An 18,738-nucleotide genomic window follows, 5' to 3' on the forward strand; every position below is an offset into this window, starting at 1 on the left:
TCTAGTTTCCATTTCCCCAATGGCCTCTTCCTCCCCAGGGCCAGTGAAAGCACAGCATTCGATCACACAGCATACGATCACAATGTGGTAGGTCTTGGCATACAAATCCACTACCTGTTCCAGTACAGTTCCAGTTCAATAGTTTGTAAAGAGAACTGATAGGTTATTAAGAACATGCAAAATATTCTATGTATACAAAAATGAGATTGGTTTAGATTGCCCAGTCAAAATGACGTGGAGGCTAATGGCATTTGCCATTTCTTATGTGCAATTCGTACAGCAACTTCAAGCAAGAGGCAGATGCGCAGGTACACATAAATAACCAGAAGCTACTGTCAGAGTGGTGCTGCCTCATTGTTAGCTTTGTCAAAACTGTATCTGGCTTCCTGCTTTACCATTGAACTGCGTTAAGTTCCTGCACTTGTGTGGCGGATGGAAATTAAACATACTACAGAAAGAGAAGTATTGTCTATTCCAGTCTAAGTACGAGTTTAACAACACAAGTGTTGATAACTGCCAATCCACTTTTCTGGTGCTGAAATTTAACTAATGCGGAGTATCAGAGCTTCAGGCTTTAAAGATTTTACTTTTTTTTCCCGGTCTCTATTGTCTCCTGATCTTTCCTTCCATCTCTTTGTTTCTCATTCCGTATCTGAATTGACATTGGATTTACCCACTCAAAGTTACAATTCCTTCTCAGCCCTTGTGCTGTTAATTTCACAATCCTTCAATCGGATTGGTTGAGGCGATACACAGTTGCTTCTCCTGATCACATAAGCCCCAGATGCTTGGTTTTCTTCCCTGCAATGATGTCAGCTTGCACTTTCAGCAATTTGTCAGACAAAAAATTAAAAGACCTAAAATGTGCAAAGAAAAGTCTAATGCCCTGCTAAAGCAAATTAGAGTCCATTATTTTACTGACTTTGAGCCTGAAAGGATAGTTTCACAGCTCTTTCAAGTAACAGTCAGCCAGCTTGCTCTTATTTTGACTAATTATGAAGTCTTTTAACTTCAACATTATTGAAAGTTCACAAATCTTCTTTTAATCTTAAATTTAAGAGTTTTTAAAGCAATCCTTTGATGCTACCATGGAGCTAAACTCCACTCCCTCTGTGTTCTCTGACTTGGACCTAACTTTGATCCAATGGATTAAATATGAAAACACTGATGGAGAGGCTTTTTCATTTGTCAGTTGCACAATGTCATAATTACAGTCCAATCACAACAAAATTGAAGTTGGTTTCCAGATTTTATTTGCGAAAAATATTCGCTGAGTTATTAATAATCCATGCTTTACAACTTGATGCATGGAATGAGCACACAAAACAAGTTTAATATGCTTGATCCATACTGTCTCTGGTTTTAAAATCCAGGATAGAATCACATTTACAAATCTCTTTGAAAACCATAAATTCAAAGGAAGTATGCACGTTTAAATTTTTAGATGCAAATTTCCACCTATTCTGAACCTGCACAAATGCAGGACATTTACTTTGAGGGTTGGAGCCATGCTAATGAGCAATGAAGGATCTGGCAAAGGTTTTGAAGAATCAGCACAAAAGGTCAAAGAAATTCAGACACAGTATTAGAATGGACATGTGCCTTATTTGAATTTCCCTTACCTTTTTGCTGGGAATGGGCACTGCACCTTGATTACATTGGTCTTTGGAGCACAAATCGGCAAGAAATGCTAGATCCCAAACCATAGTGTAAATGCAGTCTGATAGGTTTGGCTCCCAAAGGGAAATCTTGAGACTAAGGGGAGGAAAATATTGTAATAATAGTATAAGAATATTTCACAATTGGTTGTCATTCCTGGGGATTGTGCATCGATAAACTTCAGAGTGAACTTGATCAATGAATATCTATAGGGAATTCTTGAGAGTGAGATACCAATGGAGCACAAAAGGCCAGGATTGTGTGGTGTTTAGCTTCAGCAAGATGGAACATTACTATGAGTTCAACCATGAGGTGCATTTGGCCTAAAAATTAATTTGAGGGGTTACATGATTAAGTTGTTGAAAATAGACAATTTTAGTATTGGCAGATAAAATGGGTCCTTGGCAGTATCCTTGCTGGGATGGTAACTTGTACTGGAGTGAGAGCTTAAACTGACCTAGTGGGGAAAGAAGAACACAAGGTGAGAAAGCAGAAAAGAAAGCAGAAGGAGCAAAGAATGTAGGAAAGGTAAAATAAAGAACAGATATAAAGAACAGGAGTCAGAATTAAAATAGGTAAGATTGCCAAATAAATCAGGGTAGGTTTGGCTCATATGTACATAGATGCATAAATACAGTGAATAAAATTTTAAACCAGAAGCACAAATTGCTGAAGGTAAGATAATAAAATAATATTCACAGAAATGTGAGGTGGAGAGTGGAGAATTGGGAGCTGAACATTTGTGGTTGCAAGTTGTTCAGGAGGGATTGAGTAGGGAAAAGGGGAGGATAGCTGATAGTGTTGCTTACAGATCTAAAGCATAGGGATGATATAGGGCAGATGCAAAATCTGAATCCATTTGTTTAGAGATAAGGGCAGGATTTTAAACCTCTATCGGGGCTGGGAACAAAGGCAGGCGAGTGCTAGAAATTGCCCCACCAATCAGCGTGCTATTTAAAAATTCACTCATGAGATGTGGAAATCGCTGGCCAGAATTTATTGCCCATCCCTAACTGCCCTTGAGAAGGTGGTGATGAGCTGCTTTCTTGAACCGGTTCCCTGGATCCTTCCTGCCTCTGGGCCATTTTTGCAGAAGGGGGCTTGGTAAGGTGGAAAATGGCAAAGCTACCCACCAAACGGTGGGTACCCAACACAGCTCATTAAGGGCCACTTAAAACAATTAAAGGAAGCCGAAGGTGATTTTCCAGTCAGCCTCAGGTTCCCTCTTGACAACCAACCAGGGGTCCAGCACTCCAGAGAGGAAGAGCCTCTTAGCCTGGCTGCCTAGGTGCTGCAGAAGCCACAAGCTGTGATTTAGGTGGGGTCACCCATCCCACAGTGATGGCCTGGCTGCAAAAGTAATTTTTCAATTTACATTTTAAAAATATGGAAAGAGTGTGCCTCCATTTTAAAGTACTGTCTCTCTCACTTACCTTCCATTGCAGTCTGCTGTTCTTTTTAAGGAAGGCCTCTGATAGACCCCCTGGCTTCAAGAGTCTGCCCACTGTTCTTAATGGAATGGTGAGCCTGCCCTCTGGCCATTAATTGGCCGCCCTAGGTAAAATCACAAAAACTGTTACCCACATGGTGCAGGTCTCTGACCCACATTTCAGCCTAATGGCGGGGTTCAGAAGCCCATAGGGAAAATTCTGCCCAAGGAATAAGGAAGGAACTGTTACTCCATTGGACTATATTGTAGACCATCAAACACTGAAAGGAAGATCACTGGAAAAGATGTGAACAAGGTCAGGAAAATGCAGGACTATAAAAATGGAAGACAAATCATTCAAACAGACTTAGGTAAAATTAATGCCAGTGGGAAACAAGTGGAAGAGTTTCTACACTTTCAAGAACTGCTTTCTTGATCCATGTGGTATTAGAAAAGGAAGGTGACAATGATGCTTGTAAGTCTAAGAAATGAAAAGAGGCAGGTAGCAAATATAAAGGTAAGGGATATCTATGAGACCACAACCAAAATGTAATTATTTTTGTGAGAAAATTTGTAAAGGAGAAGGTCCAGTCAAGGATAAAGGTACCAGGGTGAAAAAAACACATTTCAGTTAGATATTAGGAGGAATGAACCCAGATAAATAGTAAATAAAATGTTGACAGTTAATGGTAGAGAAATAATAGGAAATCATTGCAAATGAGGCATAGTCCCCTAGAAGTAAAGGGAGACAACAAACGTCCCTTGGATGAGTAAAGCCATGCAAGTTAAAGAGGGACTTAATAAAGAGACATAATTTCAGAGTTAATAGCAAGTATAGAAAGTATTGATCTCACCTTGTTTAGGTAAAGCATGTGCATCCTCTACAAGCCCCTTGTGTCCTGAAAGTGTTTCCAATATTTCGAGAGTATGCATCCTTTCTTGCGACATTATATCTTCGACCATGCATTTAATTTCATTACCTTGCTATTCCTTTACTCACAATTGCCTGTAACTGTGAGGAATCCTGAGATTGCTATCCTCCTCCTCTTTCATGTAATTCCTAATTGTTGAAACTCCCTTTGCAAAACCTCAATTCTAGTTCTTCCTGTGTCATTAGTTCCGACATGAATTATGAATTCTGGCTGTGGTCCTTCCCCTCAACAGCACACCCCAATTCCCCCCGACAACCCGCCACTGCCCAAACCTTTTGAACCCATTCCACTGCACCCATAAGTCAACACACTGCTTAAAGCTCTTGGTTATGGCAAGAAAGGTGGTTAGAAAAGTTATATGAAAGGGTGCGGGAAAAGATTTGCCAGGTAGTATATAGTGAAATAGCAAAGGGTTTCATAAATACAAAGTAAAATACATTAAGAAGATTTATGTCTGCCAAATTTCATAGAGTTCTTTGGGGAATAACAGAGCATATTGAGAAATGAAGTGGATAACGTTGATTGAATTTTCAGAAGCATTTAATAAACTGCTGCATAGGAGGCTTGTTGATCAAGTTAAGGCGCGTGATATTAAAAGGAATGTGGCAGCATGAGTAGGATGTTGATGAAAACATAAAGTGATGATTTTCAAACTGAAACAATGTAAACAAGTGGAAAGCTTAACTTAATATGCATAAATGATGTAAATTTGGGTATAACGCACACATCAATGCAGTCAAATTAATTGACTGGCCAGTCTGACGCCAGATTAAAATTGAATGCAATGAAATGTGAAGTGGTATATTTTGAGAGGGAGAAAAAAGAAAGGAAATATATGCTAAATGATAAAACCCCAAAAGGAGATGATAAGCATACATACTTGAGATTCAGATACACAAACATTTAAGTTGGTAAAAGCTGTTAAACAAAGAACTTGGAATCCTTTGTTTCATAAATAGGAGTACAGTACAGAAACAGAGTTAATGTTAAAACTGTACAAATCGCTACTTAGGTCTCCGTTTGGCATTTTGCTTTAGGAAGATTGTTAAGGCCCTGAAAAAGAGATACCAGGGATCACAGAATCACAGAATCACAGTGCAGAAGAGGCCCTTCGGCCCATCGAGTCTGCACTGACACGTGAGAAACCTGACCTACCTACCTGATCCCATTTACCAGCACTTGGCCCATAACCTTGAATGTTATGACGTGCCAAGTGTGCATCCAGGTACTTTTTAAAGGATGTGAGGCAACCTGCCTCCACCACCCTCCCAGTCAGTGCATTCCAGACCGTCACCACCCTCTGGGTAAAAACGTTTTCCTCACATCCCCTCTAAACCTCCTGCCCCTCACCTTGAACTTATGCCCCCCTTGTGACTGACCCTTCAACTAAGGGGAACAGCTGCTCCCTATCCACTCTGTCCATGTGCCTCATAATCTTGTACACCTCGATCAGGTTGCCCCTCAGTCTTCGCTGCTCCAACAAAAATGACCCAAGTCTATCCAACCTCTCTTCATAACTTAAATATTTAATCCCAGGCAACATCCTGGTGAATCTCCTCTGCACCCCCTCCAGTGCAATCACATCCTTCCTATAATGTGGTGACCAGAACTGCACACAGTACTCCAGCTGTGGCCTCACTAAGGTTCTATACAACTCCAACATGATCTCCCTACTTTTGTACTCTATGCCTCGATTGATAAAGGCAAGTGTCCCATATGCCTTTTTCACCACCCCACTAACATGCCCCTCTGCCTTCAGAGATCTATGGACACACACGCCAAAGTCCCTTTGTTCCTTAGAACATCCTAGTGACATGCCATTCATTGAATTCTTCCTTGTCAAATTACTCCTTCCAAAGTGTATCACCTCACACTTTTCAGGGTTAAATTCCATCTGCCACTTACCTGCCCATTTGACCATCCCGTCTATATCTTCCTGTAGCCCAAGACACTCAACCTCACTGTTAACCACCTGCCCAATCTTTGTGTCACCGCAAACTTACTAATCCAACATCCCACATAGTCATCTATGTCATTTACATAAATGACAAATAATAGGGGACCGAGCACAGATCCCTGCGGTACGCCACTGGACACTCGCTTCCAGTCACTAAAGCATCCTTCTGTCATCGCCCTCTGCCTCGTACAACTAAGCCAATTTTGAATCCACCTTATCAAATTACCCTGTATCCCATGTGCATTTGCCTTCTTTATAAGTCTCCCATTGCTGAAATCCATATAAACTACACCAACTGTACTACCCTCATCTACACACCTGGTCACCTCCTCAAAAAATTCAATCAAATTTGTTAGGCATGACCTCCCTCTGACAAAGCCATGCTGACTATCCCTGATCAAACCTTGCCTCTCGAGAAGTTTTAGTTCATAGGAGACACTTGAGAAGTTTGAGTTCTTTCATTACAGTCTAGACATTTAAGATGTCTGAGAAATGTTTGAAAATTATGAAGACTTTGCTAATTTAAATCATAAAAATCTATTTCCATTTGTTATTGATTCAATAGTGAGAAGGGATAACACAACCCCTCCCTTCATTATTTTGGTTAAAATATTACTTTTTGGATTGGGACAAAGATGACCCCACCAGAAACAGTGATGAAAGTAAAATCTATTTCTAATTTATTAAAAAGGAACGCCATAAACATTTGAAAAAGAATGAAAAATATAGATTAATTGAATTAAATGGGCAAGTCTTTCAGAGCGTTGAGCTGAATGGCCCCCCTCTATAATATAAAATTCTGATTCCAACCTAATGAACTCTGTCTAAGAAAATCATATGCTGCTGATAACTAGGCAATTAATTTCTAATTTTAGACTTGAGCAACTAAATGTTGTTAAACTGTTAATTAATTACTATTTTATTAATTTCCCTTTCACTAGTGTATTCCTTGGTTTTGAACTAAATATTTTTTGCCATTGACATTTTCCATATTGCTGCAGATGATTCATTACAAAAGTGATTCATTTGTGTACTGTCACTGATTCTTGGCCAGAATTCCCCTATTCACCTTTCTGACACTAATTGTGATAATTATATGTATTGCCAGCTGCTAACTAGCTTTGCCCAAGATCATACTTAACCAATGAGGTTTAGGTTGCATGATGTTTAATTTATAATTAAGTAGCATCAGTAGTTAATACCTGTTTGTCTCTCTACTGTACTGTTGGTTACTGACTAAAATGCAGTTCACAAGATAGTTGAGGAAACCCATTCAACCCATTCTGTTTTATCATGAAAGAAAGAACCCACAGTTTCCTGTTCAGAGCATCCAGATGTTATTAAACTTGTCCAAGGTTTTGATCTCCACTACCTGACACTACCTGGTTTACATTCTGTAAACCAATCACTCATCAATCTAAAATCATAAGGCATGCATAATCTTAAATCTTTAAATCTTAAAGCATACATAATGAGGCTTGGCTGAGCACCCAGACATCCACTGTGCTTATTGAAACAGCTGTGCCCCAGGGAAAGCACAGCTCAGGCTCTCCGATCTCTGCAGTCAATTTCACAATGTTTATTTACACAAGGTTAAGTGGTTTCAAGGGCTTGTGCTTTTGTTATTGATGCTTTAAAGGGTCCAAACTATTGACAGTTTCATTGCCTTCCAAGTGAAATATTAGAAAGTTATGAATGAATTACTTTATTTAATAGTTTGTTTTTACATAACCTACTGTCACTACAGGGTTCATTGATTCTGTACTGTGTATAGTGGGTCAACAGGCAGGAAAGTGACATAGCTTGGCAGTGGAGCTCTGAGGAGCCATGGAGAGATGGGTGGAAGGGCATAGCTTGGCATTGGAGGTATGAAGGACCATGGCAGTGGGTGGAAGGGCAGAGATTGGCATAGTGGGCATGAGGGCCATGGGGTGAGTGGAAGGGTAGAGCTAGGCATGGGAGGCATGAGGAGGACCTTTTAAAAGGGCTCCTCTTGCAGATTAAGGTTCATGACTCCTTTTTGAAAACCTGGCCAAGCTCCATGAAAATTGCAGAGGAATAGAATATGTCTATCTCTTCAATGGAGCCAGCCTGGTTAGGAGAGCTGGATGTGAGAATTTGACAGGAACCAGCCCATAATCCCAAAAATCAAACAGCCCAGAAGTGGGGTTTAGAATCCCAGAATTGGGACCCACCTGCCATTTTGAAAGGACACCTAAGTCACCCCAGCTCAGTGAAAATCCAGGCCTGTAAGCTGAATTCAGTGACGCCATTGAAATGTTAAAAATAAAACCCAGGACATTTATTTTTGAAAAACCAGATCACCAGTGTCTGACTTGCTTTTTTTTGCTAACAAACAATTGCATGGAGGTAACATTCCCCCTCAATACACAATATAGAGAGAATTCATTGCATCCAGTATCTTATAGAGAGGGACAGTTTCTAACAGAATGCATTGTTGTAAACCTAGTTATTATTTTAGGCTGTCTTCTGTTTTATAGGTTTTAAAGGAACTCCTAAAATAAATTATTTCTCAGAGATTTGAAGTACAAGATAAAGCTGTTGCATCACCAATAAGAAAACACAGTGCTATTTCCAGTTACTTAACTTACTTAAGAACTTAAGAAAAAGGAGCAGGAGCAGGCCATTCAGCCCCTCCAGCTTATCCCTTTATTCAATCACAATCAGAGCAGCCATGATCTGATGGTTAATCTGACTGTGGCCTTAACTTCACTTTCCTGACAGCGCCACCACCCCCCTCCCCACCCCCTAACCCTCAATTCCTTTGTAGATCAAAACCCTATGAAGCTCCGCCCTGAAAATATTCAATGATCCATCCTCCACTCTTCTTCGGGGAAGAGAATCCCAAGATTAATAACCCTCTCAGAGAAGAAATTCCTCCTAATCTATTTATGTCTTGAGTCTATGAGTTCACTAGTCAAGTAAACTTGAATTGCACGCTTTCATACGTACTTGTTAGTTGATGCTTGTTATCAATAATAGAAAGACCAACACAAGAACAAACTGTGATTGTTTATTGCAACAGAGGGCAGAGCACTAAATCCTTGCATGATCTCACAACCACCTCCAGCTCTAGACTTACAGTTAACCAGTAGCCTTTGCTGTACAGTGATTAGTCAGTATTGTCACATGGTTAGTCCACTTGCTTTCTCTTAAAGGTACATAGTATTCCACTTTACCACATCTCTACCCTTTCACTTAAAAAATACAGTTGACAAACTTATGAACTATGTGAACTATTTATAAATCAAGCCTCTCAGGAGGCTTTCTTGGACGTGTTGAGTGTTGCAGTTCAACAACCTCAGCTGTTTTTTCTGAGACCTCCTTTGCAGGAGACAGTTGTCCATTCGGTTCCTTAGTGGATGTTTTCACCATCTTCCTGGTGTGGTCATGTTCACTCTTGCTGCCCCTTCCCTTCAAGCTGAAACAGATAAAGGGCAACAAGCACAAATCAACACAGTGGTGAGCCGCATGAGGCTGGAAGAGAGGAGAAAGAGGAAAAGGGGGAAAAAATTTGTTTTTCTTTTCGAGGATTGTCAATAATTCCTCTTTTTTTTTCCTGTGTGTCCTTTTCTTGGTAGCACTGATCCGTATCTCAGTTTTCTCTTTAATTTTGCTATGGCCGGACTAGATTCAGGCGTGAGCTGAACATGGGTGAGCTCAATAGTTCGGTTTTCCGACAACTTTTCTGAGAACTCAGGGCCTTCTAATTTTAAAACTTCAGGGCTTTTACAGAGCTGCTTCAGCTCTTTCCATTCTTTCCTATTCTCATTAATAGTTTCCTGGAGAATTTCATATCGTTGCCCCTTCTCAGCTAATTCGCTCCTTAACTCGGCCAGAGACAGGTTTAACTCTTCCTTTCCTTCTTCATTTCATTTCAGTGGCACAAATTGGGAGCTGATTGGATTTTGTAGTGCGCGGAAGTCCTTTAATAGTTTTTTCTTTTCTTTTCGAAGGATGCTGACTTCAGCTTTAACTCTGTCTCAGTGTAACACTTCCATGGGCTTCTCCCATTCGGTCTTCACACACTCATCTTTTTCTGCAGTAATGCTTATCATTTCCAGTTAGGCCCTCAAGATTTATCTCTCCCAGTCAGTTCCTTCTGAGGAGACCCGTTCCCCAGCCTGACATTTCAAATAGGAGTAATTTTGCAGACTGTTCCTCATACTGCATCTTGACTTGACATATCCCTTTCGGTCTTATTTCTTCACCCGTGTATGTTTTCAGTTTAGTGTCCAAAACTTCCTATCTTAAAGGATGGGTTCCTTTAGTCAAGTATCTGAATGTATGTTCTCCAATGACGCTCCAGTATCAACTCCCATCTTAATGGGTTGTCCATTGACTATAATGACTATTTGGATTGGCTCAGTTCTACCCACTTTCAGGTTATATAATGAACGGGTGCCTGATTCTATTTCTTCTGGTTCTTCTGTGAGACATATTTCACGATTTCTCCCTTTGACTTTAAAATGCTGTCTCAGCCTATCTCTGCAGTGTCATATTATGTAACCATAGCGGTGGCAGAAAAAGCATTCGACTTGTTTGAATTGTTGATCATCCACTGGGTGGCTGAATGCATTTCTCTCATCGTTTTGTGGATTTTCACTGTAGTACTGCTGTTTTTTTACTGATCTGTACATTGGGGGAGTTTCCCACCTTTCTGTGGGGTCCGATGTTCGCATGCCTTTTGTTGCCGCTCTGTCCCACTCTACTAGATGGATGGCGCCACTTTGTGTATCTCTTATAGCTTCCGAATTTCTAAAAGCACTCTCCATGGCTGTGGCTAATTCCAATGCCTTATCGAAGTCTAGATTCGTTTCGTCTAGCAAATGCCTTTGAATAGTATCATCTCCAATCCTGCATATCAGTTGGTCTCTCAACATATCACTAATTGACGTTCTGAAATCGCAATGTTCAGTTAATGCCTCTAAAATGACAACATAGTCAGCTATTGTCTCCCGTGTTAGCCTATTCTTTGAATTGAACTTGAAGCACTGCATAGTGTTGGAGGGCTTTGGTCTCAGGTGTAAGAGGTAAAGTACCTGCTTTGAGAAACAGGTTCATTCTCACTCAAAGGAATTTGAGTCAAATGTATTTTAATTCTCAGAATCTGGGGTTATATTGTAGCTAGCCATCTCTGATTGTAGCCACAGTATGAATTTATAGCCAACAGTGCCTCATCTATGTTGCTTTGCTGAGAGTCAGACTCTTGCGGACAGAAGGGAGTTCTGCTCCAGGCCAATATATTTTTTAAGAATTGAGAGCGCAGTGAGACACTCAAAAATATTTCAATAAGTTTTGTTTATGCTTCTGAGGTGTCCACAAAGTCCAATGGATTTCTGAGTATTTTTAACTTGGACCAGACATTAAACTGGGAATAGGGTCCAATCCAGGTAAAGCTTCAGTGAGATTAACGGGAAGTCTCATACCACATCCCTCTATATGTAAAAATAAAAGTATAATTTCACCCCAAGGATAAAAGGAAGCTTATTTTCTTCAGCATCTTATGTATCCCTCCTCATGTTCAATATTTTTTTTTACCAATACACCTGATGCTTTTGTGAGTGGTGGGCTCCACTGGCCATACACTGTTTAATTGACATGGACCATAATATTATGATTTAGTTTCAATATAATTTCTTCCAGATGAGTGCACACTGGTTAACCTGCTTTTGTGGTTAGTGACACTAGTGTAACATTTTATTGATCTAATCAAAATTGTCGTGCTCATTGTTTCAAATTAATGGTTAAAACTTGAAATAGAGTCTATTAAGATCTGAACTGCCTCCAAAGTTCAAACTTGATTAGCAAATTAAATAGAATAATTCTTTTGATGGAGTGGTTTAAATGCTTCTTAATTATCTAATTATTATACTACTTAATCATTCTCCAAATTTCCAGAAACAGCATCCCATTTTAAAGCCTAATCAATTCCACGTAAGATATGTTTTTGTTTCATTGCTTTATTCTGCCAAATTTATGAAACACAAGGCTGGATTTTTGACTCTGGTCCAGGGAATGTGGGTCAGGGTATTTCTCAACTTTGCCAACCTAAACTGTAAGTTCCTCCCATTCTTGACATATTTCCATCTTTTAGAGAAGTAGGTGGGCAAGATTTGATTCTGCCACCTTACTAGGCAGGCCCTAGGCAATGTTGGAGGAGGGCAGGTGCTAAGGCGGGCTACATAGAGGGCCTGCCTCCATTTTTGGTCATATTGGCCCAGCTCTCCACATCATTCTTATGCCCCCTCACTCACATCCCTTTCACTCATCCAGCCCCATGCCCCCTCCGTAGTCCCTTGTATCTGCCATGCCCCCTTCATGCTCCCTTATATCCTCCACTCCGCTTCCATGTCCCCACATACCCCCTCATACCCCCATGCGCCCTCCATCCTCCAATGTATTGTTCATAGCCACTCACTCAGCACCCACAATGGGCAGACCTCAGGAGCCATGTAATAAGCAATGGGAAGACTTTGATAAAAACAGGAAAAAACAAACCTTCTAATAACATAATATAACAGTCACTCAAACAAACCAGTCATACTGCACAGGAAAAATCTTATGAAATGTTGGGAAAAAATAAATCCCCTCAAGTCATTCTGTTGTAAAATCAAACAAACAACTATTCAGCAACCACATCAGAGACAAGTAATCCTTTAATAACCTCTTAAGACTATCAATCAACTGTGTACACAACCACCTGCTGAGCCAAGTGGTTCAGTAGATTTTGAAACTCAGTCAAGTATTCACAATGGGCTCAGCTGTCAAAACAAATCATGATAGCTCCAGACAATGGAGCCTATTGGAACTGAAAGAACAGTTGGCTCATATTTTTTAAGCTACACCAGATAGCCATCACTCAAATAATTCCAGGCGCAGGTGGCTATTTTTCTTCTAAGTTAAAGCTGCAGGCCATTTTCTTTTCAAATTTAAAGTGCTGAAGACATTTAAGTCACTTCAGATTATGATACTAGTGTTCGCAAGTACTGTTTTCTATAGTTTTGAATACATAGTAGCACCTTTTCCAATGGGAAAAGTACTCAAATGAGCCTTAACACTTAGCCAATACACATCAATGTAATGGTCAACTTACATTTGCAGGATATAGCCCTATGATCAATCATTCCAATAAAAATACATCTAACTTATAAATCAGAATCCAATAATGATATTTGAAGTTGTCAAAAGACTGAATGCTTACTTGTCAGAATATTCCCGAATTTTCAGCCAGCTTCCACCAAGGTTCCCGAACTCTCATAGCTGACAGATTTTCCAAAGGGTTCCACAACCCACCTAACCCGATGAAAATACTGGGGCAATTGAAAAACAAATTTCCCCTGGGCCTATCAATGGTGACCCATGTGGGGTCGCAAGAACTGGTTCCCCGATAGTCAGCCTCCTCAGTTGGTCACAACAAAGCTTTTTAAATGTTCCCATGGATGCCTTTTCCAAATCTATTTGTGTTTTTTTTTTACTATATATGCAGTCGATTACAATAAGAAGTCAATCACAGGTTTTCTTGAGTCAAAGAAAAAACAAGTTAATGAGCTGCTAAACCTGAGAGAAAAAAATAATAAAATACATGATCTGACTTACACACACACACACACACACACACACATACATCAGAAGTAAGGAAAGTTAGAGTTGAGGGCTATAATTTTCCAGCCCTGCCAGTCTGCAGGATATTCTGGTGCCACCGAAGTCAATGGACATTTGGCTGACTGGCTGCATCCCCCACGGGGGATCCTGTCATGGTGGGGCTGGAAAATTCCAGCATAACACTTTGCATTTTTAATACCTTCCTTTCAGTTGCCCTTTTTGAAGTGAACCTTGACACCCATAGGTGTGAAATTCTATGAACAACATGTCAGGGTATGTCTGAAGTGGAATCCATACAGCAACTTTCCATAAAAGATCAGCTTACAGTTCTAGACATCAGGTGACTTGTGGCAGCCACCTTTAATTATAATTTCTCTTGTCTTTAAAAAAATGTTCTTTTTTAAACAGTTTGATATGGTTTTGGGCAGCTGGTGAAGTTATAGGTAGATATCATTCAGTCACAATTTCTGTCATTGTGACAATACATAGAAGTAATCTTTCTAAAAATACAAGTATCTCTCAACTGTCCTTGGAGAGGAGAAGGCTAAGAGGAGACATGATAGAGTTTTCAAAATCACAAAGGGTCTGGACAGAGTAGATGGGGAGAAATTGTCCCCACTCTTAAATGGATTGAGAACCAGTGTTTTGCAAAAGAAGCAAATGTGAGGTGAGGAAAATTTTTTTCACACAGTGAATAGTTAGGGTTTGGAATGTACTGTCTGGAAGTGTGGTGAAGGCAGGTTTAACTGAGGCATTCAAGACAACATTGGATGATTATTTAAATTGAAACAATGTGCAGGGTTACAGGGAAAAGGCAGGAAATTGGCACTAAGCTAAAATGCTCAGAGAGCCGGTGCAGACATGATGGGCTGAATGGCCTCCTTCTACACCATAACAATTCTGAGATTCTGTGAACTGTAGAATAATATACTTAATGTTCTGGCTTAAAATTTGTCTGTTTTTTTTTTCCCCTGGCCTCCTGGGTTCAGCTTCTAAAGAGTTCCATTCCGACCCAAAAGTGAAGATGAAGTTCAAATGTGCACACCACAGGAAGCAGACAACTCAAATTACTGACACATCACAGGAAGCAGACAACTTAAATTACTGACACAGCACAGGAAGCAGACAACTCAAATTACTGACAAAGACTTGACTTTTACAACTACTCAAGCTAATTGACTTGATCCCATTTAAGTTCATGTGGTCAGATGAGCTCAATAAAGTAGATACACTAAGTTTAATGAAGTCAGTTTTTGGACAAGACAACTGTTGAGTGGCAGATCTGTACTTTCAGTCCATGAACAGTGGTGATAAATTGGTTGAGAGAATAACATGTATATCCCCTTAAGCTTTTGTGCTTGTTGTTATCTAGAAATGTGGCTTCTGCATTATGTGTCATTTTCCACTGAAGGCTGCCTGCTTTTATTTGCTGCTGTAGTCTTAATCCTATTCCCCATCGACACAAATCTGCACCACAAAAAAACATCTGACTTTACTACTAATTGGTAATCTTGCCGAAAACATAGAAGAATAGGCAGCATAGAGAATAGTCCTCTGATGAAGTTGGGTTAGGAATGGACACATTGTTAATTGTCAGTTTAATTAAATGTAGTCCTGTGTTGTGTCCGACCCTTATCGTTTGTAACACAGGAGTGCTTAATGCCGTCACTGCAGACTAAAGATTGTAGTGGAGGGAAGGAAGAGCTCAGGTTACTATGGATATAACTTTGGAAAATTTGAAATTGAATTTAGACTGTGGAAATCCCCAAAAGTCACAATATATAGGTTGAAATGGCAATGTTTTTTTAAGATGCTATGCCTATTGTCTCTTTCTCATCATGGACTACCTGCATGCATGCCCCTCCTCATTATCCAGCTGAACAGTAGAAGAATAGTGAAAAATCCTTGCATTTTTAAAAATCAGATATATATATATATATAATATACATATATATGTTGAGAGAGAGAGAAAAAGTAACTTCATGGGGTGTGGGCATCACTAGCAAGGGCAGCATTTGTCACCTATTCCTACTTGCCCTTGAATTGAATGCTTGCTAGGCCACTTCAGAGGGCAGCTAAGGGTCAACCACATTGCTGTGGGTCTGCAGTTGCATGTAGACCAGACGAGGTAAGGACAACAATTTTCTTTCCCTAAAGGGCATTTGTGAACAAGATAGGTTTTTACAACAATCAATGAGTTTCATGATCACCATGACTGAGACTAGCTTTCAATTCCAGATTTTTAAAATTGAATTTAAATTCTACCATGGATTTGCAACCATGTCACCAGAGCATTGGCCCAGGCCTCTGGATTACCAGTTCATTACCAATACCCCAACATCTCCCCCTGAAAGAAGATTGGCCAGAGGACAAAGGAGAAGCAGCACAGGTAACAACGGATATCCTCTACCTTGGAGAAAAAGATGTTCATGAGCTCCTTGCATTTGTTAAATGAAATTGGATGGATCAGGAAAGAAGGATTCAAGGAGAAAGTTGGGAAATAGTGCATTTGCTGTCTAGAATGATCCTGCAGTAGTATGGCAATTTTGGCAGAGGAAATTAAAACCCAGTATTTCTTGATGTGCTCAATCTGAACCTGGTGGTGTTTGGCAAAGAACCAGATACACTCAAAGTTTGTGTACCTTGGACTGAATGATTGATGAGGGAAGCCATAGCAGGGGAATCATGGATGGGTGGTATTGATGTCTTCAAGGACAGCACAGTGCTTTTTGTTCCCCACAGATGAACACAGAAGGAAGTAGGATTGAAGGAGGATAGGATAAAGATGGCAAAGAAATTGAGTAAGAAATTGGAAATGACTTAATCAGCAATCAAGACCATAGGAGTGGAAAGGTCCTGGGGATGACCATGAATTTGAAACAGAGAGGGCATTGGAGCTGAAATGGACATTGAACTCATCCTGGATGAAGAGGTGCAAGAGTGAAGCTAAGGGAATAAAGAAGAGCAGGTATTTTGGAGATATCCTTGGAGGGGAAGCAGTTAATTTTAAAGGAGTGTTGGGAGTGTTGTAAGGTGCTCAAAAGTGAGAACATACCAGAGGAACAGAGAGAAGCACCTACTCCTTTACTCAGTTTAAAATCTTACCATTTGAGGTTTTCCAAAATTTGCAAATCTGTTACATGTTTTCCATGTAATCATCAGTCACCTGTCCTCTTAGTCTTTCACAATCCTCACCACAATTTACCATCTTTCCTACTATGTCCCCTCAGCCCAATCCTCAAAATGTGTTGTTGTTATGAGAATTTGATGATATTTCCTTAATTTCTGACCGTAACTTTGAGGCAACTGCTCTCTGCTCTACTTTATTTTAATCTATCACTTTTCACTCTCTTTTAATTGCTGACGCGTTGCCTTTCCTTCTGTTAATCCAGCTTCTGTCTTTTCTCATCTGCTAAAATGCTACTAAATTTCTTACATTTGTCTCCATTTTATTTGAATTGATAAAGAATATTGAGGTGCAGCTGTTGTGCTACTCAACTAAATGCTCTTATGATGTGCTAGGGATGGATACACCTGATTCCCCAGTTGGTACATTGAGAATGACTTGCAGGTAAGCAGTATGTCAGATCTGTTGGATACAACAGCGGTGAGAAATGACAGGTTGGTCTGAAGGCCATAAATGTTTGTATAATGTAACGTAGATTTATGATGCACAAATAGAAACAGCTGCTCAATGTCAACAGGCATTGTAACTCATACTTGAGACTTTATATCAGATCAAGCAGCACATAAGACATTTCAGTATTTAGAACAGAAAATAGGTTATTTTTAAATTCAAAACCTCACTTCTATTCCAAAAGAGTGTGGTTTGCTAGGTCTGTGGGTATCACAGAAGAGTGGCGTAAGAATGTCACAATGTATTTTAAAAGTCCACTTGTTATCAGTACAGGATAAACCTTATGGGTTGTTATGCTCAAAGTGCAAACTTGTGGGCTTTGCTGATCTCTGTCGTGGATCTACAGATACTATCAGTCCTCGACTATTTTGCTCAAGAGAGCATTCTTTTCATGAGCTCAGATGGTGAGTGTTGCTTTTTTGTAACAAAGAAGTTTGACAATGTTTGAAATTCAATGGTCAATCTGTCCATGCACAGGTACAAAATCACATTTTAAAAAATCAGTATCTCTAATAAAATTGTACTCAAAAATAATTTTTTTGTCTTTGGGCAAACAGAAATGTTTCTCTTTGTGAAACTTCACATAAAAGATAATAAAACTCTGAACCTCCATAATGCCTAATCATTCAATCGATCAAATATAATAACCTGGAAGTTAATTAAACCTCCAGTTTGAGGTTGCTAGTATGACTGTGATAATAGGTGTCATTTTTAAAATAGCCCACGCAATTACGTTTTTTAAATTATATTCTAGCTGATTTAGTTTCTTGTTTCCTTTCCCCACCTCTACTGAATGCATTGATTACTTTTCAGGCTGAAGTTTCATGGGAGCCAGCTGCTCTTGCCATTCTGCATAGGAATACCTAGAAGTTATAACATAGACATAGGCCATTCAACTCAATCAGTCCATGCTGGCATTCACCCACCATGTGAGATTGTTTTTGTGTGGGCTTTGACAGTGGCTTTACACAAAATTGGGATTCATGGGTTTGGGGTAATATAATAGCAGGAACTGGGATTGGTTAATGGACAGAAAACAGAGAGTAGGAATAAACAAGACATTTTCAGGTTGGCAAGCTGTGCAGGATACTACTAAGATCAGTACTTGGGCCTCAGCTATTTATAATCTATACTTAGATAAAAGGACTGAGTGTAATATCTCCAAGTTTGCTACAAATATGAAGTTAGATGGGAAAGTAAGCAGTGAGGAGGATGCAAAGAGGCTGTAGAGGAATAGGGACAGGTTGAGTGAGCGGAAAGGAACATGGCAGATCGAATACGTATGATGTATTATGAAGTTATACACTTTGGTCAGAAAAGTTAAAAAGCAGGTTTTTTTTTTAAATGGTGGGAGACCAGGAAACGTTTGCATTCAGTGGGACCGAGTTATCCTTGTACATGAATCACAGAAATTTAACAGGAATGTATAGCAAGCAATTAGGAAGCCAAATTGTATGTTCGCTTTTGTTACAAAGGGTTTGGGGTATAAGAGTCAAAA

Source organism: Cetorhinus maximus, chromosome 8, assembly GCF_964194155.1.
Source record: "Cetorhinus maximus chromosome 8, sCetMax3.hap1.1, whole genome shotgun sequence".
Classification (NCBI taxonomy): Eukaryota; Metazoa; Chordata; class Chondrichthyes; order Lamniformes; family Cetorhinidae; genus Cetorhinus; species Cetorhinus maximus.